This window comes from Plecotus auritus, assembly GCF_963455305.1.
Source record: "Plecotus auritus genome assembly, chromosome: 3".
Lineage (NCBI taxonomy): Eukaryota > Metazoa > Chordata > Mammalia > Chiroptera > Vespertilionidae > Plecotus > Plecotus auritus.
Genome location: NC_137772.1, coordinates 200,825,021 through 200,850,922, shown reverse-complemented (window position 1 = coordinate 200,850,922; position 25,902 = coordinate 200,825,021). Strand labels below are relative to the sequence as shown.

The 25,902-nt window shown below is 35.5% G+C and overlaps 1 protein-coding gene across 3 annotated transcripts in view; it reads left to right on the top strand.

Annotated features, from left to right (window-relative positions):
- The first annotated feature begins 327 nt into the window (after positions 1 to 327).
- Positions 328 to 25,902, top strand: part of ATF7IP (activating transcription factor 7 interacting protein) — a 118,999-nt gene continuing 93,424 nt past the window's right edge. For 2 of the 3 annotated variants that reach the window (XM_080662690.1, XM_080662688.1), the window contains exon 1: positions 328 to 817. The gene's annotated coding sequence lies outside the window, so the exon portion shown is untranslated. Of the gene's footprint in view, positions 818 to 22,725; positions 22,819 to 25,902 lie in introns of those variants that run through there. The other variant, XM_080662689.1, reaches the window with a different exon arrangement.

Below are 25,902 nucleotides of genomic sequence, written 5' to 3'. Positions count from 1 at the left end.
AGTGACACTTATTCCGAGTAACAGGCAAGTACCTCCAAGTACTTGGATTTGAATCCAGAAGTCCCAACTGAGTCGCACCTTCTCCACTACATCCCATTGGTTTTCATTAAGGGTCGTCTCCCAATGTAAAACTGAGTAAGAGGGATACTTCTGGTGGACGTGTATGGTTAGAAGTGCTTGCTCTGGCACAGAACAACAGAAAGAAAAGATGTGTTTTCCTCATCACCTCATTACTTATACAGTTTAAAGCACACTTTGTGAATTTTTAATATAAACAATGAACAAATCAACATACTCGAGCCTTTTTTGAAAATCTTTCCCTCAGCTCTTTCAACTTTCACCTATTTCCTTACTTCCTTCTTTCTAAGACTCACAGAGGGCGCTCACAAAGTGCTCCTCACTGGGTGAGGGAAGTTCTGAAAAAGACACCTCACACTGCAACCAAAAGACACAGCGCCACCACTTCCGACCTCCTCTTTTCTACAGCAGGAGGCGGGGCCAATTTTCCTCATTCAAATAAAAAACCAGGCAATTTGCATGGGGATCAGCCAGTCTGTGAGCCTATTGGCTGACAGTACAGAAGGCGTGGCCAAGAAGACGTCCACCGAGCCCCGCCTACATTAATTTGCATAACGGCCTCGCGTGCAAGGGAGAAGCGGGTTTGTTTTTGAATCTGCGGCAGCGGCGGCGGCGGCGGCAGCTTCGGCGGTGGCGACTGAAGCGCGCGAGCCTGAGGCGGCAGCGTTGGGGACGGCAGCGCGGAACGGCGCTGTGGGAAGGAACTTGGTTCCCCTTCCCTCATCTTCCGCCCGGAAAGGTATATGTGCACCCTAGGGGCTGTTATAACCATATTTTCTTGAATTACTATTGTATTTCTGAAGAGTCAAGACCGCATTATGGCGGCCGCGGGAGTTGTGTTTGCGCGTGCGCGGTTGCGGGCGCGCGCTGCATGGGAGCACGTGATCTTGCGGGGTCGGCCTGTAGCTGCAGTTGTGCAGCTGGCGGGGCGGTGGCTGCGCAAGCGCAATATGCATTTTCAAGATCTAATGTTCTTGGACGCCATTTGGGTTCTAGATTTAATTTTCCTCATTCTTGAGGGGGTTACATTTTGTTACCCTCACATTCCCACATTTTTCAAGAAAAACGCTTCACTTATGTTGTAGTTCTATACCGACCTTAAACTGTTTTCTTCTAATCCTCCGATTCTCTGAGAGGCTGTGGATTTAATTTTCTGTAAAAGTGATTGTCACCTATGGTTCTGGATTATAATTTCACTTTTAGAGTTTTGCTGGATTCAAGATTATATTTAGGAAGGTGAAGATCAGCACCTAGTGGTGGTCACACAGGAAATGCATTTATTTGAACTGCATATTTGCAAATACATTTTTAACCCTGTTTTTACCAGTGCTGTTATGAATGTTGCAAAATAGAAACAATTTGAGTTTGGGAAATATGAGGGGGAGGACCCATTGGAAAGACAATGTGATGTTGTTTAAAAAGAAATCTCAATCTCCTTGGGTATTTATTTTTAGAAAATATTTCATTAATATTTTAAGTAGTTTGTGTGCTTCTGATCATACTTGCATTAGAGTTTTACATTTTTTCAGTCTCTGATCACTTGTCCATTATTACTTCAGTTAGATCATTTTTGTTACTGTTTTAAAATTAAGTCATTTTCTTAGCTTTTTGTTTGTGATATGTAAAATATAAAATTTACTTGGTGAATTTTTCTGATAAAGAATTCTGTAAAGAACTTCCAACTACACTGAGGCCTTTATGAGGAAGTTAAGTGAACCATCAATAAAAAAAAATAGTTGATTTACAAAATACACTGACAACTTACATATGTATAAGATAACATTGTGTTTGATTTTTTTAAATTGTAAGTTTGTGCCTGGTTTTACTTTCCTAAAGAAGGTAGTTGTAAGTATGCTATTAATTATTTTAGTTTAAAATGGTAGTGTCATTATATTTTAATCTTCCATAACACTCCTGGGAGAAGTTTTATATGATTTGATATAATTCTACCATTGTGCAAATTATTTCTTACTGGGTTAAAAAACTTGTAAATGGTTTTCCTAAGTTTCATCTATACATAATAATTCCTTTCTTGACAAGTTTAAATAAGTCCCCTGTCAAATGAAGAAGGGGCTATTGCTTTGCAATCTTGGTTGCTTTAGGATTGTTTTTATTGCCTAAAACAAGTACCATTAGTAGTCTAACAAGATGTAGCTGAAAGGAATACTTGTGGTTGGTGGATTTTTAAAAAATGATATCACATATGAGATAGAATGGAGTGATAGGAAATATTCTTTTTTCTTCACAGAAAATTTGTTGCTGATATAATTCCTGGGCTTCTGGAGGCTTCTACACAGAAATATATTTAGAGGGCACTTGTGCAATTTTCCCTTTTATGCTTCTGGAGTGGTTTACCCAGCAGACCCCTCTCCTACCTTCTTTGACATCGTTTCTGATGTTTTATTAGAGTCAAAAATATGTTGTACGTTCTGTATTTGTGTATGTGTATGTTATGTGTAGACACATACATATTTAGGTAAAGAAAAGAACTTTGATCTTAGGGTCTGGTACACTTTGCATTTCCAGAAAAGTGAAATGTTTTAGTTTATATATTTAAGCTGATGCTTTCATTTGAATATACAAACGATTGCCTCTTAGGTTAATGCTGTAGATCATAAGAGGTACTTGAAAACACTGAAGAACATAATGAACAGTGTAAATATTTATTGGTGGGACAATTTTGCTGTCATGTTTGTTAGAAAGGCAAATACAGTTCTATAAATTTAAAACTAAGATTAATGAATTGTCAGAACCTCCACTCTTTGTTCATCCATGCTCTGTCAATACAAGCTTGTTTTGAAATTTTACTTAGTTATGCCGCAAAATTTTGATACGTATGCAGCATATATAAATATTAAAAGTAGGTTACTCCAGGAATGCATAAAAGTTACTGGGGTTATTTTGTGAATTTTAAGCATTGTAGAATTTAGTTCAGATAAGGTTTGATTAAGCCATAAACCATTAAAATTGGCTTTTAATAATTTAAATGTATGATAAAAATATTAACCAATTTTTTTTTTTACTTATAGCACATTAGGAACATATTGAAATTAATTAACATTTAGAAATAAATGCTCTAAATGTTTTGGTGATTTTTGTGACCTTTGTGATAATTGATTGACCTGTTTTTAATTTAGTATTATATTGTGGATATTTTCCCATTTTATTATTCTGTTTTTAAAATGTTCATATTATTTATTTTTAGAGAGAGGAAGGGAGAGGGATAGAGAGGAAAATCGATGAGAGAGGAAACATCAGTTGGCTGCATTCTGCTTGCCCCCCACCTCCTACTGGGGATTGAGCCTGCACCTGGGCATGTGCCCTGACCAGGAGTTGAAGCATGATGCTCAACCACTTAGACACATTAGCAAGGCATATTACTCTTTTAGAATGTGTTTTTTTAATGGTTATATGATATATTGTGAAAATATCCCAAATTATTAAATATTCAACAAATGTTTTTAAATGGTCACATAATATTATCACTACTAGAGGCCTGGTGCACAAAATTCTTGCATTGGTGGGCGGGGTCCCTTAGCCCAGCTGCACCCTCTCACAGTCCAGGACCCCTTGCTCCTTACTGCCCACGTGCTCGCTGCTCCTTAGCGCTGCCAGGGAGACGGGAGAGGCTCCCGCCGTTGCCGCTGATTGAGCCTGGCTTCTGGCTGGGGAGTGCACTGACCACCAGGGGGCAGCTCCTGCATTGAGCATGTGCCCCTGGTGGTCAGGGTGCATCATAGTGACTGGTTGTTCTGGTCGTTCCGCTGTAAAGGTCGCTTAGGCTTTTATTATATGGATTTAGAATGTGCTGTGACTTACTAAACCTGTTTTGTTGTTGTTAGTCCTCACCGTAGGATAGTTTCTCATTGGTTTTTAGAGAGTGGAAGGGAAGGAAGGGGGGAGGGGAAGGAGAAGAGGGGAAGAGAGGAGGAAGAGAGAGAGAGAGAGAGAGAGAGAGAAAGACATCGATGTGAGAGACATTAATTGGTTGCCTCCTGCACATGGGATCGAACCTGCAACCCAAGTATGTGCCCTTGAGCCTTCAGTGTGATGGCTGATGCTCTAACCACTGAGCTACGAAGCCTTTTTTTCTTGTTGACCATTTTGCTTATTGCCCATTTTCTATTATAATTGAAGTGAACATCCTTGTACTTGAGTCATGATCTACATTTTATAGTTTATTTGAAATTACTGTTTGAAAGGGCTTTTTTTAAAGTAATTTACAAAATTGATAAAAAGATTATTTGAATAGCATTTCCCATACCACTATCAGTTTGGTGGTTGAAAATAGTATCTCATTAACTTCTTTTTTTTTCTATAATTAGAAAATAACTTGAACTTTTTTTTACCTGTGCTCTACATGTGAGTCTGTTTCGATTGCTTGGTAGTTCAGTTTCTTCATTAAATTCCACATATGAGTGAAATCATAATGGGACTTGTCTTTCTCTGACTGGCTTATTTCACTTAGCATAATATTCTCCAGGTCCATTCATGCTATTGCAAAGGGTAAAATTTCCTTCCTTTTAATGGCAGAATAATATTCCATTGTGTAAATGTACCACAGCTTTTAATCCATTTATCTACTGATGGGCACTTGGGCTACTTCCAGATCTTGGCTATTGTAAATGATGCTGCGATGAACATTGATCTGTTGCCTCCCCTTGATCCGGGATGGGACTCACAAGCTGGGTATGTGTCGGGACCAGAAATTGAACCTGAGACCTTTCAGGTGTGTGTAATAGGACTACATTTCTATTTTTAATCTGCTTTAGGACATGGTGACATGAAAATAGTGCAAATTATGAAGTTATAAGTAGGAAAAATATGATAAAATGTTCTACAATACTTGAAACCAAAATTTTTCTTGTTTAACATAGACCTTTTTTTTTAATGGAGGAATTTTGAAAAGTTATATTGTTTATTTTCTGGTTAGGTTGGAACTTAATCCTATATTATAAAAGCCCAGCGACTGTAATGGCCTAACAACCAGAACAACCGCTCAACCAGTCGCTATTAGGTGTATTGACCACTTCTCGTTCCCGTCCTCCCCCCCTGCCCCCGGCCTGCATGCTCCGATCACTGGATGGCGAAAGGGGGGAACCAGGGTGGGTGGAAGAGGTGGGATGGGACTGGAGACTGGCGAGCGGGCAGAACGGCAGACCTCTTGGTCCCTCCCCCCTGGCCCTCAGGCTCCAATCACCAGATGGAAAATGGGGAACCAGGGTGGGTGGCAGTGGTGGGGCAGAGCTGGGGACTGGTGAGCGGGTGGAAGATGGCCCTGATCACAGGCTAAGCCTAGGGACCCTACCCGTGCACAATTTTGTGTGCTGGGCCTCTAGTACAGTAATAAAAGTAAAAATTTTTGGTTTTGGTCTGTTTGGTAACATCCTTGTACATGAGTCATAAAGATGTTTTCGTGATTATTTAAACTCATTCTCCATTAAATCTACTGTTTGTACTGATTGCACTGAAAAGTATAATCATGATTAATAGTGATCTATTTCAGTTATAATTCTACTTTATCACTTATATAATGGGTATAGGAAAGAAAGTAAGTTTATTTCCAAAACATTTTTATTGAACTCTTTAAACTTGAAATTAGTGAAAATAAATAAAACAAGGAAGATAGAACTCAAAATACTATTGGTTTTATAAAATAGGTAGAAATGTTAAGATATTATTGGTTTCTCTTAAGCATTTTCTTTTTCTTTTTAATGAAAAATTCCCATTTTGAGTGTCTTTTCAAGGAAAACTAAGAATTTTTTATTTTATTTTTATATTGATTTCAGAGAGAAAGGGAGAGGGAGAGAGAGGTAGAGATCAGTGATTAGAGAGAATCATTGATCAGCTGCCTCCTGCACGCCCCCTACTGGGGTTGGTGTCCGCAACCTAGGCATGTGCCTTGACCTGGAATTGAACCATGACCTCCTGGTTCATAGGTCGATGTTCAACCACTGAGCCACGCCAATGGAGCAAGAAGTTTTTATATTTTATTGTTTTTGTGTGACCTTTGCTCTTACCTGAGAATTTTTCCTACTTCTGACAAATGATATTTGTTTTAGCAAAACTGGAATGGAAGAAGTGCTACCAGAGAAATATATATAGGGATAGTAGCAAGAGATGATGGCTAGCATCTTGATAGTGTAGAGGTGTCAGATTTCAAGTGTTAGAAGCAAGAATTTAAAATTTTAGTTTTGAGGTTATTTGGAAACCTGTATTCCTAGAACTGAATCAGTAGTTCTTATGCAATAATTATGTAATCATTTTATAATCTATTATCATGATAATTGACAGTCTCATTAATGATTCTGAATTATACAGAATATTTAGATATGTTTAACTTGCTCAGGAAAGCAAAAAAGTATATGATTTAGTTTAGAAAGATTTCTGTTATAATATTTTTAAGTTTTGAGATATATGGAGAATTCATACATTGGCATACCTAGTTTTTCAAGGGAGTCATATGCTGAAAGAATTTTGAGGATAAAATTCTTACCTTTGAGTTTCTAATATTTGTGGGGCATATTATAGATAAAATTATGTGATGCTTTAACAGTATATAATAGATTACAAGTATATCATCAAGTAGCTCTTTGTTCTTGTCAGTTCCCTAGAGTATCTAGAAATTACCTACCTATTAGAGGAGCTTCTTTAAAAAAAATACTCTTGCCTATTTGATCTTGCTATGTGTTTTAGAGAGCCCTAGACTTCAAAAATTACGTCATATCTCTGGCTGGTGTGGCTCAGTTGGTTGGGCTTCGTCCCTGGAACCTAAAGGTTGCCACTTTGATTATGGGTCAGGGCACATACCTGGGTTTCGAGCTTCATCCCCCTATAGGAGGTGTGCAGGAGGCAGCTGATGGTTTCACTTTCATATCCATGTATTTCTCCCTCTCCCTCTTCCTCTCTTCTTAAAAATCAATAATAGAACCTTTAAAAAAATTAAGTAATATTATTTCAGTGTTCTTTTCCAGATTGTCTTATAATCTACAAAGTAAATTCAGTAGTTTCTCCTGTCATGTTAGTTTGTTCAACAGGGAACTGAGTTCCACAAAACTAAACTTTGTTGTTATATATGTTTCAAGTTGTAGGGTGGAAACCATTCTCTAATAGAGTATGAGTGCTGGGCAGCATTTTCAGTTTTTTAAGTCCTGTAAAATGAGAAGGGGTGGGGGCGGCTAATGCTTATTTATACCATGTGAATGTTTTCAGTTTTGAATTTTAATCATTTGGATTTTTGAGACTTTAAGGTAATGACTGAAGCATCTCCTGGCCACCTTTCAAAAAGCGTGGCAGGTCTAGGCCCATGGGTATAGTTGATAGTGCCTCCCTGGCAGTCTTTATAATTGGACTTACATAAACATGAAAGTCTGGGAAATGAAGATGACCTATTAACTTTACCATCAGAAATATTTACTTATTCACGTCTGCAATTTTTCATTGCTCAGAATAGTATAAAATTGTTGTGTATTTTGTATCTAATTGCTAGGAATAACTAGCTTGAACCCTTTTGTTTGTGAGAGAGGGCCCCTTTGTATGATGGTGATGTGAGGTGGCAGTGTCAGAATGTCTTCCTTCCTTTGTTTGTATAACTCTGTGCTACTTTGGGGAATTAGTGCCTTTGAGGGTAACCAAGAATTATGTGTGTAGCACTCTATGGCACTTTTACATTCTAATGAGAAATTTGAATTGTACATTAGAATAGTGATTCTCAGAACTGACATGATGTAAAAAGAATTCTCTTTGAGTTGGTAATTCTCAAAGATAATACCTTGCATTTTGTAGAAAGGTAAACCTAGAAGGTGAAAAGAGAATCTGCTGTTTGAGGACCAGGATAAAAAGCGTTTGGTGAAACAATAATGACTTGTTTGCTTCAGCCCATTTTCAACTAAGGCTTTGGAGCTTAAGATGTATATGCCCTGTTACCTAATATTAGATTAAATATCTTAAGAAAAGGAAGAAATAGGGGAAAGCATGGAAGAGAAAAAATACTATCTTTGAACTTTTATTTCCTTTTAAGTGGTAAATATAAGGAGCTAATTGGATTACTGTAAAGACTAAACTTCTCTAAGAAACTCTATTACTATTGTTTAAGCATGAAAAATGTTTTTTCTTTCATATAACAATACAGCAGAAGACTGTTTAGGATTTACAACTGCCTTTGGATTAATACGGTTTCCATATTTTGAACATGGTTTGTAGGTTGAACTACTACACAGTTTCACTAGCCAGGGGCAAGGGAGAAAAGACTGAGTGGGAATGCCCATTCATTCTTTTGAAAACATGATTTGGAAGTGGCACATACCACTTTGACTCATGTTTTATGGGTGAAAATTTAGTCATTGGAATATACTTAGTTGGGAAAGGAAGGCTGGGAAATGTAGTAAACAGTCGGACAGCCATGAGGTTTGCTAAAATTAGAAAGTTTTATAAATGAAGGAGAGAAATGGATATTAGAGAACAACTAGCTTTTTCTGCTACAAAAGGAAGCTGTGGAAGTAGTCTCTCTATAAGTAACTCATAATTTGATATTGAAAACTTTTGTTTTAAGAGTTAGATCCAGTTATAACTATCTTCTTTTGAAATGGGATTTTGAGAGCTTTGTGTTCATGATTTGTGGCTGAGGTTCTGGTTATTATAAATATTTACCTTACTTGGTAGAATTCTTCCTCTTTTTTGCTTCCCTTTGAAAACATTTTTTTTTACCTATTTTTTTATTTTTTTTAATTTTAATAAATCTTTATTCAGATTATTACAATTGTTTCTCCTTTTTCCCCCCATAGCTCCCCTCCACCCAGTTCCCACCCCACCTTCTGCCCTTACCTCCCCCACACTGTCCTCATCCATAGGTGTATGATTTTTGTCCAGTCTCTTCATGAACCCCCATACCCCTTTCCCTCTGAGAATTATCAGTCCACTCCCTTTCTATGCCCCTGATTCTATTATATTCACCAGATTATTCTGTTCCTCAGGTTTTTAATTCACTTGATTTTTAGGTTCACTTGTTGAGAGATATGTATTTGTTGTTCATAATTTTTCTCTTTACTTTTTTCTTCTTCCTCTTCTTTAAGAATACCTTTTAGCATTTCATATAATACTGGTTTGGTGGTGAGGAACTCCTTCAGCTTTTTCTTATCTGTGAAGCTCTTTATCTGCCCTTCAATTCTGAATGATAGCTTTGCTGGGTAGAGTAATCTTGGTTGTAGGTTCTTGCTATTCATCACATTGAAAATTTCTTGCCACTCCCGTCTGGCCTGCATGATTAGTTTTGCAAGAATTGGAATTTTAATTTAATTTTTAAAACAACTGTAATTTTTTTTAACCTTGTCAGTTAATCTGCTTATTTTAAAAGGATGAAGGACAGTGGGTAAATTGTCTGAACCCACAACCTGGGTGTATGCCCTGACTAGGAATCGAACCCTTAACCCTTCGGTGCGGGACGACACTCCAACCACTTAGCCACACCGGCCAGCGTGGAAAATAATGATTTTTGAAGGCCTTGTAATATACTTAAATAAAAAGATTGTGGTGGTGAATTATTTGCTTATTGGGAAAATTTACATGATTAAGTAATTAAAAGTAGCTTTCTGTAGATGATAAATAAAACAATAGATGCTTTGCAAGGCACAGAATGTGGGACTCTGTTGTGGGGAGATCAAGGAAATGTTATGTTAGGAGAACTCAAAGTAGCTCCCTAATATAAATCCTTGATTTTTGTAAATAAGAGTCATTGCTGCCATAGTACTTATATAATAAGCCTAATAAAGGATCTGTTAATTATTCTCAGTTGGAAGTCCTCTAATTTCTCTTTTTACATTGTTTTACTTTGTATATCTTTTAAAGGCATTTCTTTCTACTTTTATGCCTGGAGTTATTTGGGTAGTACTTTATAAGTTTCCTGCAGTTAATAATACCTTATTGATATATCTGAAATAGTATAGGCAAGGAATGAAAAATATAAATTAAGAACATGATAGCTCTAGCCAGTATTGCTCAGTGGTCATAGCATTGGCCCTTGTACTGAAAGGTCTCAGTTTTGATTCTCAGTCAAGGGCACATACCTAGGTTCAGTCCTCAGCCCAGGTTGGGGCACATGTGGGAGGCAACCAATCGGTGTGTCTCTCACATCAATGTTTCCCTCTCTCTGCCCTCCATCCCCATTCCTCTCTCCCTTCCACAATCTCTAAAGATCAATGAAAAAAATATCTTTGGGTGAGGATTAACAACACAAAACAAAAAAGAACGTGATAGAAAAAAATAAAAATCTCAATAGAAAAACTGAATGATAAAGCTGAACAAATCTAACTGAGCAAAGATAAAGTTGTAAATAAGACAATTGGAGTACCCAACCAAAAATTCACACTGTAATGACAGAATGGCAGAAGAAAGATATCACCAATGAAACTAAGAAAAATTTTCAGGTAAGAGTTACCAAACTGAAAGGACCTGATGATAAATGCCAGCCAAAATAAACTTTCAGAATCTTGGAGACTAATAAAGATTCTACAAGCTGTTATTAAGGGGCAAATCAGAAATAAGAATGGTTTCATATTTCTCAGTAATAGAAGCAAGATAATGAAACAGTGCCCTTAAAATTTCTGAAGAAAATTTATTTCTAACCTAGATTTCTATACCTAGCCAAACTATCACGCATAAAAAATACAGGACAATTTTCAGACATACATAGTCTTAAAAAATATACCTCCCATATATTGTTTCTCAAAAAGTTACTAGCCAATATAGTTCCCTTCCCTCTAATGATAAAAGTCAATAAAAAGACATAGCATAAAAAACAAGGGTTCTGCCCTAACGGGTTTGGCTCAATGGTCAGAGCATCTGCCCCTGGGTTCAATTCCAGTTAAGGGCACATACCTCAGAGTTGCAGGTTCGATCCCTGGCCCTGGTCAGGGCTCTTGTGGGAGGCAACTAATTGATGTGTCTCTCTCACATCAATGTTTCTCTCTGTCTTCCCCCTTCCTTCCACTCTCTCTAAAAATCAATGGAAATATATCCTCAGGTGAGATTAACAAAAAATAAAAATAAAAATAAAAAACAAGGCTTCTGCACAGAAAGGAGTGAAGGAAATCCCCACAATGATGATTAAAATTCTAAGGATGACAGTGGCATGCCGAATGTAGAGAACTAGGCTAGACTGGAGCAATGCGACTCAAGAAACAAAAATATCATGGACACAGACAGTAGTGTGGTGAAGGCCTGGGATGGATGGATGCGGGGTGAAGGTAGTCAATGGGGAAAAAAACAAAGGACATCTGTAATACTTTCAACAATAAAGATAAAAAAATAAAGAGAAACAAAAATGAAACCAAGATTCTTGCTACCACTATACCTAAAAGCGAAAACGTGTCTTCTACGTAAACATCAAAAGATCCTTAATAAAGGACTTTACCAAATCATCTTAACTATTACTATATGCAAGAGACTCATAGATACAGACCTGGTATAAAGTTGACATTACCTCTATGAATCGACATATGTCAAAACTGTATCAAGAGAATGGGTCAAGATTCCCATGATTCTGTTAGTCTGGTGCAGACAATTTTGTGTTAAGTAGATTAACTTTAGAGCAGTAAAACAAGAATTACCTATCTCCCCAAAGTTTATTGTTTCTTTTACTTTTCTACCCGTTCTTGAGGATTTCTACTTCATATATATACCTCTACTATAGTTTAAATTGGATTTGAGGGAGTGAGATTAGGTGTTTTTCAGTTTACCATCTTAATACCCTTCTGATGTTTCTTTTCTAATATGTATAATATTGATAGTAACTTGTGTAATTAAAATATATTAACTAAATAAATGAAAAGTGTGTTAACTTCCTACCAAACACAGTGAAACCTTTTATTTAGGGCCTATGGAATTTTCAACATATAGAAAGTTTTCTAATAGTGTGATGTATGATATATAAAAAGTATAGTAATTGACTAGAAAAAAATAGTATAGTAATCTTCCAGTTTTCTTTCATTGCTATTTGTGTGACCCCTGGCAAATGATTACATTCTCTGTTCATAAAAATTTGAGTTTATAGGACTGTTATTTTACATGGTCATTTTAAGAGTCAAATGAAACAATGTGAAAAGTGTTAGTTTTTTTTTTAGGAAGAGCTAAAACATTGGGCAATCATGGAAATGTTTAACTAACATTAGAACTAGCTTCCAAATATTTTTGCTTTTACTAATAAACAATGATTGGGTTTATTATGATTCACTTTATCTAAAACATATTTCTTATAATCTATGACATATAATCAAGCTATATTCTTTCTTAATAATATTAAAATTTAAAGGTAAATAATATACTTACGTTTTAAAATTTTCTATAGACTTTCTCTAGAGTTCAGCTCTTCTAAGCACATAGTAGCTCCTATGTAATGACTATAAAAACTAAAAACTGAAAAATGTTCTACAAAGAATATATATTTTTTCCATCTTGGGTTTTGAAGTGCAGAAGTTTTTAGGCTAAGACTAAAAAGTTAGTTGACTTACCAATTGACTTATTCTTCTTACTAGAATGTAAGAGTTGAGATCTTAAAAATGAAGGTTCTTAAAGATGTAGGATTTTCTGAGATTTTTGTGGTTGAAATGAAACACTGGGAATGTTTCAACTCATCTATTAAACAAATAAATACTAATGAAGTGAATGGGAAACAAATTAAGATGTGATTTCTGTCCTTTAGAAACTCATATGTAAAGATATAGGTAATACAATATAATAAGTAAAATTATGGTATGTATAAAGATCTTGAGAGAGCAATTTACACCTTGTTTGGGGGCTAGGCATAATGAGGAGAAAGGAGAGTAAGGAAAGAATTGTCAATGAATAATGTTATTGGTGAAAGTGGGGTCCTTGGGTTATCGCTGGAAGTAGAGATCCCACGGAAGGATGAGATATGGTAGGTAGAAAGCTTTATTTTCGTGGAATTACATTTCTTTGGTAAAACTAAAGTCAGAGCTAGTGTCCAGAGTTTTCTTTCCATGTTGGAGCTGAGTCCAGTTTAGTATCAGGCTAGTTGTAGTCCATTTAGTCACTTGTGTGTGAGGTCTGCATGGCTGTGGACCATGTGAGCAAATGCAGAAGAGCCCACAAGCCCAGAGTCACACAGTCCCAAGAGTCCCTAGAATAGCAAGGACATAAGAGGAACCAAGAACAACAAGAGAGTGAATTCCTTTGTTCAGGGGATTAAATATTTCAAATTTTGTGCCCTTGCAGTGGCCATGCCCATTCTGGCCAATGACCTTTGTTCTCATGTGTGACTAACAGTAAGCACCTTCCCTATGTCACCCCAACTTTACTGGCATGTGTCTGTTTCCCCTTTGTTGGACCCCTGGGAGTGTAAAATAGCTTCCTGGTGAAGCTGCCCAAATGACATGCCTATAATGTCTGGCCTCCCCTTTGCTCCTTTCCTGTTACTAATAACTAGGTTAATTATAACGGTAACCAATAAGATAATTTAGGTTGGATCATGACTAGAATATTTGAGGGTGTGTTACATAATTTAAATATTTGTGGAACAGACTTCCAAAAGAATGTGCTTCCTGAATATCAGAAACTTTTCATCAGGGACCTTTAAATGTTTTGGCTATTTGTCTCCCTGTTAACTCTAGTTACATTTCAATACTATAATAATGTCTATTCTGTTAGAATCTTTTCCAGTTTACCAACCTCTTGCTTTTAATGAATAGATCTGAGCCACCTCAGAGAATTTGTTATAATTTTTGAAGGATTAATATGGCTTGGATCAAAAATTTTTTTCTGATAAAATACTTAAAGCAGTTTTTACATACTTTATCCAGTTTGCCTCCTGGAGAATAAATAAGGACCTTTTAAAAGCTGAGTGTTTTGTTCTTTTTAAACTTTTATTATTGGGAAATGTTGAATGTATGAATAAATAGAATGAGAAATAATGAATTTCATGTGCCCATCACTCAGCTTGAGCAATCATCATTTTATAGGGCTAGTCTCCTTTTAGCTATAACCCTAATACTTCTGCCCCCTTTTAAACAAGTTTTAATAAATACCTACATCAAGTGGTGAATAGAGACAAGATAGCATTGGGCAGCTAAATTTTAGGAATGTAAACAAAGGAAGAGAGAAGGAAAAGGTGCATTTCCTACCTGATGTGAGCTATCAAGAACACAGGTTCTTTCTCTCTTTTTGTCTTTCACTTTTCTTGATGGGTAGGTTACTGCTAAGACACATTTGTTGGGATCACTCTCAAATCTGTCTTATTAATATACCTACTTTCAGACTGAATTTTACCCTTTTGTTCTGCGTATTTGTTTTTTCCCCAAAGGTGTCTACTTTATTTTTATTTGCTTTTCACTTATATTAAAATGTTGGGAAGTCTGTGGCAGGGCATGAAATTTAATTTGCCCTGGGACCAAACACTTACCTGGAGATGTGTTTTTGACCACCTGGATTACAGAAGAGAAGGTTTTATCTTTATGGCAGATTAATCAAAATAAGCTTTGTTGCCATTATATCTTTAATGATTCTAGCCTCTCCTAGCAGTTAATTAAAATTATTGTCAAGATTCAAATACCTGATTGCAGCTTTTAACCATTCTGCTAGATTTGAGCACATTGGGGCTTAGATTCTGGGGGAAAAAACCTTTAATTAGTATTCTAAAAATAGATATTGACTATCAGGATTTAAATAATGTGATTTTCCAGAAATTATAAAAATTGACATTCTTTTTGTAATAAAAGTACTATAAAAGATTTTTTAAAAAGGGCCTTGAGCAGAGTTTGACTTTTTTTTTTTCTGGACTGAAATGGAGGCTTTCTTTCAAGCGAATTCCCTGATGTTTGCTGTGGGTGATTTGGCTCCATCTCTGTAGCTGCTAATATGTGGCATGGATTTCCAGCTGTCTGGGATCTGGATGTGCCCAAAGTCTGTATTGCAAGTCCGGATTCACAGGCATTATGTTACAAAACTGGCTTGCTGCCTTTTCTGTTTTCTGTGTCCTGAGTAGCTGCATTGTTTGTTGCAGTATATGCATTAGCTGTTGTCTGTGTTCAGTTTCCTGCAGGCTGACAAAGTGGGAGGGGCTTTGTTTGATACATAACTGAGTTTTCACTCTGTGAGTTCTTGAGTGCACATTGCAGCCATCTTAATTACACGTTAGAGCAACTGGAGACAGTGCAGCTCTCTCAAAATGGCTGCTAACCTGGTCTTTGTAGCTGCTTAGGCAGCAACTATGCCAGTGTGGAGGACTGTCACATGCATCAGAACTAGAGGTAAGAACCAATTACTTTTTATTTTTGAAGATTTTACTTAAAAACATTTGAATTTTACTGAGTTTATACAGGAAGGTGAACTTAGAGCTTGCTTGCTAGGAAGTTGAAGTGTTTGCTGATAGAACCTTTAAGCCTCTATGTAAGAAACAGTGCATAGGATGGTGAGGTCAAAGGTTAAATTCATGTAATTTCTCACCATTTTATGTTCTGTCATTGCCAGAACATTTGATCACTCAGTAGTGTGTTTCTGGCTCTAATTAACTTAATATTCCTTTTGTGTTGAATATTTTAGTTTGCTTGATATTTATTTGTAGAAATTAAAAACTATATTAATCTGAATAGATTTTTGAAAAGCCATAATTAAACCTTATTTTGCAATTTTTCTTGGGGTGTGTGTGCGTTTTGGAGGTATTGCTTGGTAGATTTCTGGGAAGAATGTTAATTCTTGGATATAAATCATAGTTACAGAGAACTTTTTTTTTTTTAGCACTGTTAGACTATTTGTACTATGGATCCCAATCTTTCTCATTATGCTGCCTCCTCTCAGCCATCCAGTTCTTTCACATTTTTAATGGTACCAACTTTGTATCCTAATTAATTTTTGCTTAAATTGGCATTCAAGTGTAGATTTTGAACTTAGAAATTAAGTTCACATCTTCTAGGTCTGGTTATCCCTTTTCTTTATAGCTAATGTATTCTAATGCAACAAAGCTGAAGTAAATACTCAGTTGTTTTAATTCACTAATTAATTGTTTATGTTTACTTTAGTCTTAGTTTAAAGTTGTGGTATATTTAAAATTAATATAACTCAATAGTTTTGTAAGGTTAGTTTTGAAATTTTCAAAAAGCTTTCTTAGTATTGTTCTGAAGTAGAAACATTTATTGAGATATTGTATATCCGCAACGATCTAGAAAGGTAGAATGAAATTCTTATTCACGTAATATTTCAGATAGCAGAACAGCTATATTAGCACTAATGTTTAAACTGCAGTACTTAAAAAAATTTTTTTTCTAAGTGGTATAGTACATTTCTTTAGGTTTCTCAATACACAATGAATATATCCCTGACTAATATGACATAGAACAGTAAGTTTTAAACTTTCTAAATACAGCAACTTTTAAAAAACAGTAACTTTTGCACATTAAATTCTTATGAAGGCTCCTATTATATAAAAGGGATACATGTTATTTTATTTTTGTGTACTTATTTTATAATGTAAACTTATAACAGTTCTTATAAGCCTATTAATAAAATGAGAGCATTAGGCTGTTATGATGAAAATAAAACTTTGAAACCAGATCATATATGACAATTATGGTCTTATATTAGTGTTAGGATCTAGGTTGTTATTTGTAAAGCTCCAGATGCTAAGGAACTGGAATTCAGTTTTGAGAGTATTCTAGAACATACATTATTTGTTCTTTTGTGATTTTTATGAAGATAGAGTATTATATCTATATATCTATACTATTTAACAGTTTAAAGTTGCTGCCTTACCATAAAACTGTGTTTATATCTATTCTTAGTTTTTCTTTTTAATACATTTTTTTCTAACTTAATGTTGAGTGACGTAAAATGTTTGGGATCACTCGCTCACTCAGTTTCATCAACATTTTAGCGTGTTTATTTCACATTCAGTAATTACTTTGTGAAGTTTTGGGAATTCTTATGTAATATGGTAGATTCTCATAATCTGAACATTACGAAAGTCTTCTAAAAGAGAACAAGAAGAAGAAATTCAATAGTTGTGAGAGATTCTAGCCATCATGCCTTTCAGTAAGGTTGTGCCCTTGAGTATGATATAAGAAAGTGAATGTGCTGTGATCTTAATCTTTATTTTCATGCCTCTCATAGTATGAATAACTCACTATATTTTAGAAATTTCAAAAATACAAGTCATGTACTTGATGTGATATTCTTACTGCTGGAGAAAAACTGGCTAGGTTGAAATTACTGATCAATTTATGTTGATCTTTAGAGTAGGACCTCAGGGAAATTTTAATGACCCACTCTTTGCCTTCTATTGTGGAATATAAAATTTACCTCCACCCTCCACAAGGTGACTCTACTGATTATTACGTGTACATGGAGAAACACCAACACTCTGTGGTTACTCAGGATATTATTGTTAATTCTTTCAGTGCCATGTTGTGTTTTTGCAACTGTGAGCATAAACTAGACCCCACTGGGATTATTACTTTGGGATTGGTGACAGTTTCAAATTTTCTATGCTGAATTCCAAGTTATTTATTATGTTGAATAACTGAGGACATAATAAATCTGGGAGCTGGATAATTGAGGTTTATGTTATTATTATCACTTATTTCCCTTCCCATTTGTTTACGCTTTTTCATAAGCCATTTCATTAACATAGGCCTTTAAGAGGAATGTTGAGATAGTGGGAAGAACATTGACCAAGAGTTCAAACCTAACTGTAAATTCTGTTTTTGCTACCTTTTTCTTATATTGGCCAACATATTCCATTTTTTGATTCTTGTTTCCTCACCTATGAAATGGGGGGAAATTCCTATTCATTTGGCAAGGATATGCTGAGGATCAATTTATATGAAGTTTCTAAATAGTACCATGAAGTACTCCACAAATATCTGGCATGCTAATTTTCCAGTAATGAATAATTTTCAGGTTATTTGTTTCTCAGATGTCATATGCTTTATCAAATGTGATTGGATCAGGGAATGTAGTATTTTTAAAAAAATATGGGGAATTTCTTATATAATATGCTCAGAAGCAGGAAGTGCTAACTAACATAAATATATCGAGTTAGTAATATGATATATTCACTACTGGGCTCTACTCTTGTGAATAACTTAGCGAGTATAGAATGCATTACACAGGAGTAGAAGAAATGTTTCACTTCTGGTCTGGCTGAGTGCTCCAAATATATAGTGACAAAAATATTTCTGTAAAGAGATGACTTGAGCCCTAGCTGGTTTGGCTCATGGATTGGCATAGGCCTTTGGACTGAAGGGTCCTAGGTTTGATTCAGGTCAAGAGCACATGCTGGGGTTGCAGGCTTGATCCCTAGTGTGGGGTGTGCAGGAGGCAGCCGATCAATGATTCTCTCTCATCATCGATGTTTCTATCTCTCTCTCCCTCTCCCTCTCTAAAATCAATAAAAATATGTAAAAAAAAAGAGATGACTTGAATTCAGAGCCTAGAGTTTTCTCTATTTCAGTACAAAAGAGAATTGTAACAGTGCAGTTCTCTTTCAGTGGCCACAAACTGGCAGCCAGCTGACTTGTTTTATCCCTTAGCCGTTACCCTATTTCTCTAGTTGTTAACAAATAAAGCTGTCAGATTTTACACAAAAATGTGGTTGTCTCATCTCTTGAAAAATAGAAGATTAAGCAGTGCTAGGAGTGTGTTTCTGATTGAGAAAATAATTTACAGTTGAGTAGCTACTGTCTCCTTCAAACAGGGCCTAGTCTTCACATCTGGTCCTCTTCTCTTCATTAATTCACATTACCTGCTGGGCTCTGTAAGGGATCCTTTTACTTAGTTGACAGATTGTTGGCAGCCTTTAATATTTAAAACACAGTTTCTAGAACAGAAGAAAGTAAGCATAAGTAAAATCTAGTCTACTTCACTTGGTAGGAGAGAGTATATGTAAAGTCACTTTACTCTTTAGAAGATATGGCATATTTGCTAACTTTTAGCCTTGTCCTAATTTTTATATTGGAGTACTATGTTGGCTGATTGGAAGAGATACAGTGACATCAGCAAGAAGAGATTAAAGAAATACTAATTAGAAACAAATAAGTACTTTGAGAGTCTTTTAATATAATAATAAGTTACCTTTTAATATTATCACTGTGTTAAAGACATCACTTGTTTATCAACTTGATGTTCTTGATGATAGTAAAATATAAATTATATTCATGATTTGCAGTTTACTGAACAGATAAATGAAATATAGACAAAAATCTTGAGCTATCAGATTTTAGCACTTAAAATGAGTAAGATCCTAATAGAAGTTTTCTTAACTGCCTTAATGTAGATTATGTCAGGGGCTATTATAAACTTATTTGTGTTAAAAGTTTGCATCTGTTTGCATTCCATTCACTGCCTCAACTATATGAATGAAGACTACCTTGATCCTATGAAAAATGGTAATTTATAATCATGATCTGATGTGAATTTGAATTTCACATTTTCCAGAGTGAAAGCCAGCTTCTTAGCATTCATGTAATGCCATGACAGTGGTAACTCTAGGAAAGTACTAAAAGAATGTTATTTTTTTGGAAAATGCTTTTCAAGTTAGAAAACTTCAGTGAAAATTGAAAAAGCAGTTAACTTGCACAGGAAACATTGACTTCCCTGTTTTCCTACTCCTCACACTCCCAAAAGAGAAAGTGATTTGGGAGAAAGCTTTAAGTTTATTCAAATAAGGATTTTAAAAAATGGCTCAGGTTAGAACTTTCACAAAATGTTCTCTATTAATAATTTGTTGTAACAGTCTATTATTAGTCATTAATGTGCGAATATGGAAATGATGAAACAGTGCTATTGACTCAGTGAATCTTTGAGTTTAATGAAAGAGGCAGTTGAATTAACACCAAGAGAGAAATCTGAGTTGCTTCAGCATTTGCCTAAGGGCTTTAACCTTGCCTGCTGAAGTAAACCAGACCCAACTGCCTAACAGAGCCATCTGACCTGGTGCTTTCCTTTGTAGACATAGAGGTATCATGGCATGCAAAGTGGAAAGAAAGTATTAGTATAGAAGTCAGGAAACAATTATTTTTAGTTCTGGTACTGTTAAGTAATCTGTTTAGGATAAATTATTTATGCTTTTAATTCCATTTCTTGACCATTAAATGTGGGAGGTGGTTGGACTAGATAAGGAGTCAGGAAAGAACACAAATTTTGGTGTTAAACAGAGTCAAGGTGAATTCATGTTCTTCCATTCACTAGTTAAAGGTTTATATGAGAAGTGTATATATAGTGCTCAAAGTATAATGACTATTTATATGAGTGCTCAATAAGTTTTATGCATCATTTTTTTATAGAATGAGGCTAGTATTTTCAGAACCTGTGTTCGTGACTTTAAATAGGGATAAAGTCTAACATACAGAGTTGCTATTGGAATTTAAATGAGCAGAACAAATATAAAGCACCTAGTGCAGTGTGTAGCACAAATTAAGTTGTGAGTAAATATTGATTGCTTTTTCCTCACAAGGTTCTTTCCAGCACAATTTATTTTCTGTTTATTCCCCCTTCCCCCCAATCATTATAGAATTGGGAGAAATATGTACTACTGGATACTTAGAAAAGGATCTTTAGGGAGAGGAGGTTGTTAGGGACCTGGCTGATTTATATTAAAAATACCAGAGAGCAAGGTGTTATATGTCAATGTGAATACTTTAAAGAGCCCAAAGGGGACAAAACAAGAACTCTTATTTATGCTAAGGTAACATGATAGAGTGAAAACAAAAATGGACTGTGAATTAATCAATTGATTCAACAAATATAACAAATACTTATGCACCTATTATTTGCTGGGTACTATTTTCATGGTTGGTGTATAAGAACCCTGCCCTCAATGAGTTTACATTGGGTTAGGGGACATGAGAAGACAGTAAATATAAGAAGGTTAAAATACTGAAGGATTGAGAATGCTGGGGGTTGAGGGAAACAGGCAGCCAATAGTCACATGAGTACTAGTCATATTTGTCCTTGTCCTCTCATCTGCTGTTTGTGGAGCACAGATCCTTACAAGACAGAATAGTTATTTGGGGAAATCTATTACTACTTATCAAAGATAACCCAAGTAACATTTAGGATTATCCAGTTATTAGAAGTCTACCAGGTCCTGTTAATTTGTAACTTTATCATTCCCCTTACTTAGAACTGGTTTCATTTTCTTCATTGTGTAATAAGGATAATTTAAAGACTATGCTTTAAGAGGACTGAAAATATGACTAAAAATAAGGAACACATTTTGGGTAACCCTTAGCATACTAAGTACTTTTCATTTTATTATCATTTTAGATGTGACTCTAAATTAGTGACTGGATTATTATTTGAAAATGAAATTTAATATATTTATACTCAATAAAATAAGTGAAAAATAGAAGTAGAGTTAATAGAATTATTTATTAGTAGGCCATAAGATAATAAAAATTTTTAAAAGGACTTTATAGATAATGATTCAACTCTTGCTCAGTCATATTAGGCCAATTAAGACAATACACAAAATTTAACATTGCTTAAGTTTAATATTGAGCACATGCTTTAGTAATATTAATGAGTGGTAAATATGAATTATTAACCATCGTAGTAGTGATACCTGAAGATGCATTGTCTTATTATTTGGTGAAACAACGCACTGTGGTTCTAGAAGCAAATCTACTTAATGATAACTAAGTGATTAGTTAAAATTTGAAAGGCAGTTATAGAATAAAATGAGGACAGCTTTTAGCTAATATAAATTATTTATATTTTTAATGATTGTTAAAAATAGGAATCATTGGATTTATGTAATCAATATTGGTCCATGTCGCAAATAAACTAAGGGTTTTGAATATTTCTGAGGTTTAAACATTTTTGGTGTAGTGGGGGTAGAATTTCATGTTATATAAGAATTATAAATTGATATTCTTCTATTACCTGGGTTTGAATCATATTAATAAATAGATAACTAGATACATTCTAGAGCCAGTCAGTGCTTGAGGGTAACGAATGGGGGAGGTTTTACTCAGCAGTATTCTCCTTTAGTTTGGTCATGAAATGAGGTCTGCTTTATGTAAATCAGTCTTACTGGCGCCAGCTAGCTGTAACTGCAGTCTGCCTGTGCTAGGGCAGCAAATAATATGTGGTGTGGATTTTTGGTTTGGAGTGTATAAGAATTCAGCTTTTTGGACTGAAAGAACAGAGTTGATACATTAGAATAGGAGTACTGAGACTTCCACAGTTGACACATAAATATGTGGAATAATGAAAAGGTATAATAGGCCTTTTAAAATTTAGTTTTTCTTTTGTATAGATTTATGCCTATTGATACTATTGGGTAATATGTGGGAGGTACTTCACTGCACACAGTTGCTGCAAACCTAATAGTTGGTAGCATAGAAAGCAGTACAAAAGAATTCTGATTCTAGACATCTTCACTTACAACAGTCCTTTGGAAAAATGTACTTTGTATGTTCTGTGAGCTTCATTGACATACTGTCTGACGTGTTTTTTTTTTTGTTTTGTTTTGTTTTTTTTTGCTTTTGTGGTTAATGGGATGTTTGCTGCACAAACTACACAACAGATGTGAACCACTGTTTGAAAGGAATTTTAATATGTAGCCAATCTACTGTATTCCTGTTTTTCTTATGAATATGAACCAAACAAGGAATTTAGGTTCAAGAAGGCTGATCTAGAAGTCTGCATTAGCTTTTAATATATTTATATAAATGAAGTAAGTAGCAGTGGTTTACAGAAGAGGAAATCCTTTTCACAATATCAAGCTGCCCACAGGTAAGAGATTCAGGTCCTTTTTCTGTAATCTCCTCCTCCCCCCAACCCCAACCTTTCTCCCTATTCCCTCAGGCCTTTATATCTCTATCTTACCACTGGGAAGTTTTTTGTTTTAGTTTTAGTAATAACAGGATTGGTAGACTGTTGAATATTAATTTCCAGGAATTTTGAATGCCATATTTGAATTTGATCTTAAAAAATTATTTTTATCTTCTATTTTTCCTCAGGTTTAAATTGAAGTGAACTAACAGTGGGTTTCATATATGAATATTACTCATACATACAATATGTTTATATTATATAGAAATCAGTTTTAGATCTCTTTTCATTATAGTCCTATTACTGTGTTCTCAGTTGTAGTGACACCAACTGGTACATATAGAGAGAAGACATTTTTGTGACCTTAAACTGTAAAGTTTTAGTGTAAATGTACTACTTTGAATTATCATCAAAACCAGTGCTTATGTTTTCACAAGTGGCTCATTGACATTCATTAGATAACGTATATATTTATACATATAACATGGCCAGGTTTTCCAATACCACCCTTATCATTTCTATTTTCACATATATAAATTTATCACCATTTTAACAAAGTGAACTTAAGAGTCTAAAACTAAAGTGAATGTATTAATTCCATTGAATCTAATATTTTGTTCCTTAAGTTAGGTGAAGGGTGCATAGGCATTTGTTATATTATTCTTTATCTTGTATCATGAAAAATTGCATACAAAAAATCTAATTGAAACAAAAATAAAGAGCTATATAAAAGAAAGAATATATGATCATTACTGTAAATATATGAACTTTTATGTTTACTAGTATAAAGAAATGCAGGTGTGTGTGTATAATGTCACTATGACCAATGATAAAATATATTACTGATTGATATCATTTTGGAGCTGAGTGTGGAGACATGAATAAGTAGGATGAAGTGAAGAGTGGTAGTGAGGGTAGCTTAGAGAAGTGGAGGAGGAAAGTAATTATAGTAGGCTGTTTTCTGCTCTTTGCACCCCTTCTATGTAAGTTAAGCAATTGGCTCTTTCTGCAACATAAAAGTGTTAGTTTTATGTGGGACTTCCATTTCTTTTCATTCTGAAAGGCAATTGGTCATTTATTACTACACCGTAGACCTGGTGCACGAAATTCATGCACTTGGGGGGGGGGGTTCCTTGGCCCGGATTTCGAGAGGGCGCAGGCCAGGCTGAGGGACCTCACCGGTGCATGATTGGGACTGGGGAGGGATGCAGGAGGTTGGCCAGCTGGGGAGGGGCCGTGGGAGGGCTCCAGGGCATGTCTGGCCTGTCTCGCTCAGTCCTGATTGGCTGGACCCCAGCAGCAAGCTAACCTACTGGTAGGAGCATCTGCCCCCTGGTGGTCAGGGCACATCATAGCGGCTGGTCGACTGGTCAACTGTCTGTCCTCTGGTGGTCAGTGCACGTCATAGCGAGCAGTTGAGCGACCTTAGCATATCATTAGCATATTACGCTTTGATTGGTTGAATGGATGACTGGATGATTGGACACTTAGCATATTAGGCTTTTATTTTATAGGATGATTGGCTAATTAAAAACTAGAGGCCAACTGTGAAGAAGCCACAATCGTGTTTCAGGAGCACAAACTATTTTCTGTTGCCTTTGAACAGTGTTGCTTTGCTTTTTAAAAAATCTTTTAATGTATGTTCTTTTAAACTATAAAATTTATATATTTTTTTGTATTTTTCTTCTCAGTAAATAATTTCATTAGGATTGGAGAAATGGTGATAGTAGAAAGATAACAGTTTTGAAAAATATGTTTTTTATTGATTTTAGAGAGAGGAAGGAAGAGAGAGAGAGAGAGAGAGAGAGAGAGAAAAAGAGAGAAACATGGATTGGTTTCCTCTTACACGCACCCCAACGGGATGGAACCTGCAACCCAGGCTGGGAATGGAACCAGTGACCTTTTGGTGCAGAGACAACACTCAACCAACTGAACCATACCAGCTAAAGCGAAAGACAACAGTTTTGATTAATGTGCTTGAGGTTGGATGGAGAGAAGGTTGTACTTTTCTTGTGGAGAACACACAAATCTAAAACAGTTGGGAAATGTTTTTAGACTTCTCTTGAGCCATTGTTTAGGAAAATGTTGGGTTGGGAAGATAGTTGAGATGGAATGACTGTTTTTAATATATAGGTAAAAAGACAAGGAGTTGTTAGACCAAAATAGAGGAATTTATTGAATGCTCTTGGAATTGGGGGTCGTAAGACAGTGGAGTATTGTAAATATAGACAAACCTAAAAGAAAGCATATATGACAATGATAAAAGTTATGAGCATAAAGATATATAATCTTTGAGACTGTTGAAGTTGATCAAGTGTGAATGATCTAAAAATCTGAGGGATAAAATTCAAGTTTTTAGTTTTTGTGTTCCTCTTTAGGCAACAGAATTTATTTAGCAAAGTAGTGTAGAATCAAATTTTCAATGTAAATGGACCTAAGTGGTCAAATAGTTTAACATCTCACTTTGTATTGGAGTCTACTGTTTGATTTTTCCCGTCAGGTAATGATCTAGTTTCTGCTTCAGCATTTATAATGACAGAAGGGAGCATCTCTGATTTCATAAGTTCTTTTTTATTTTTAATCCTCACCTGAGGATATTTTTTCCATTGATTTTTAGAGAGAGTGGAAGAGAGGGAGGAAAAGGGAGAGAGAGAAACATTAATGTAAGAGAGACACATTGATTGGTTGCCTCTGCATGCGCCCTGACCGGGTCTGGGAATCGAACCTGTAACCAAAGTATTTGCCCTTGAGCAGGCCAGCACTCTAACCACTGAGCAACACCGGCCAGGGCAAGACAACTTCTTTTATTGAACATATGAACAAGTTAACCTTTGTTGATTTTGAGACAGAGTTGGCCTTTCATTGTTTTTGTTACTGCCCTTCCCCACCTGTGTCTGTCTCTGTATCTATCTCTTTTACCTGACAGATCTGCACTATTTAAAGACAGTCATAAGAATTCCCTTGTGTTTTCTAGGCTATACAGCCTCCATTTTCCCAGCTATTCCTTATACAACATGTTGTTTTTATTTCATTCTTTAGCCTGGT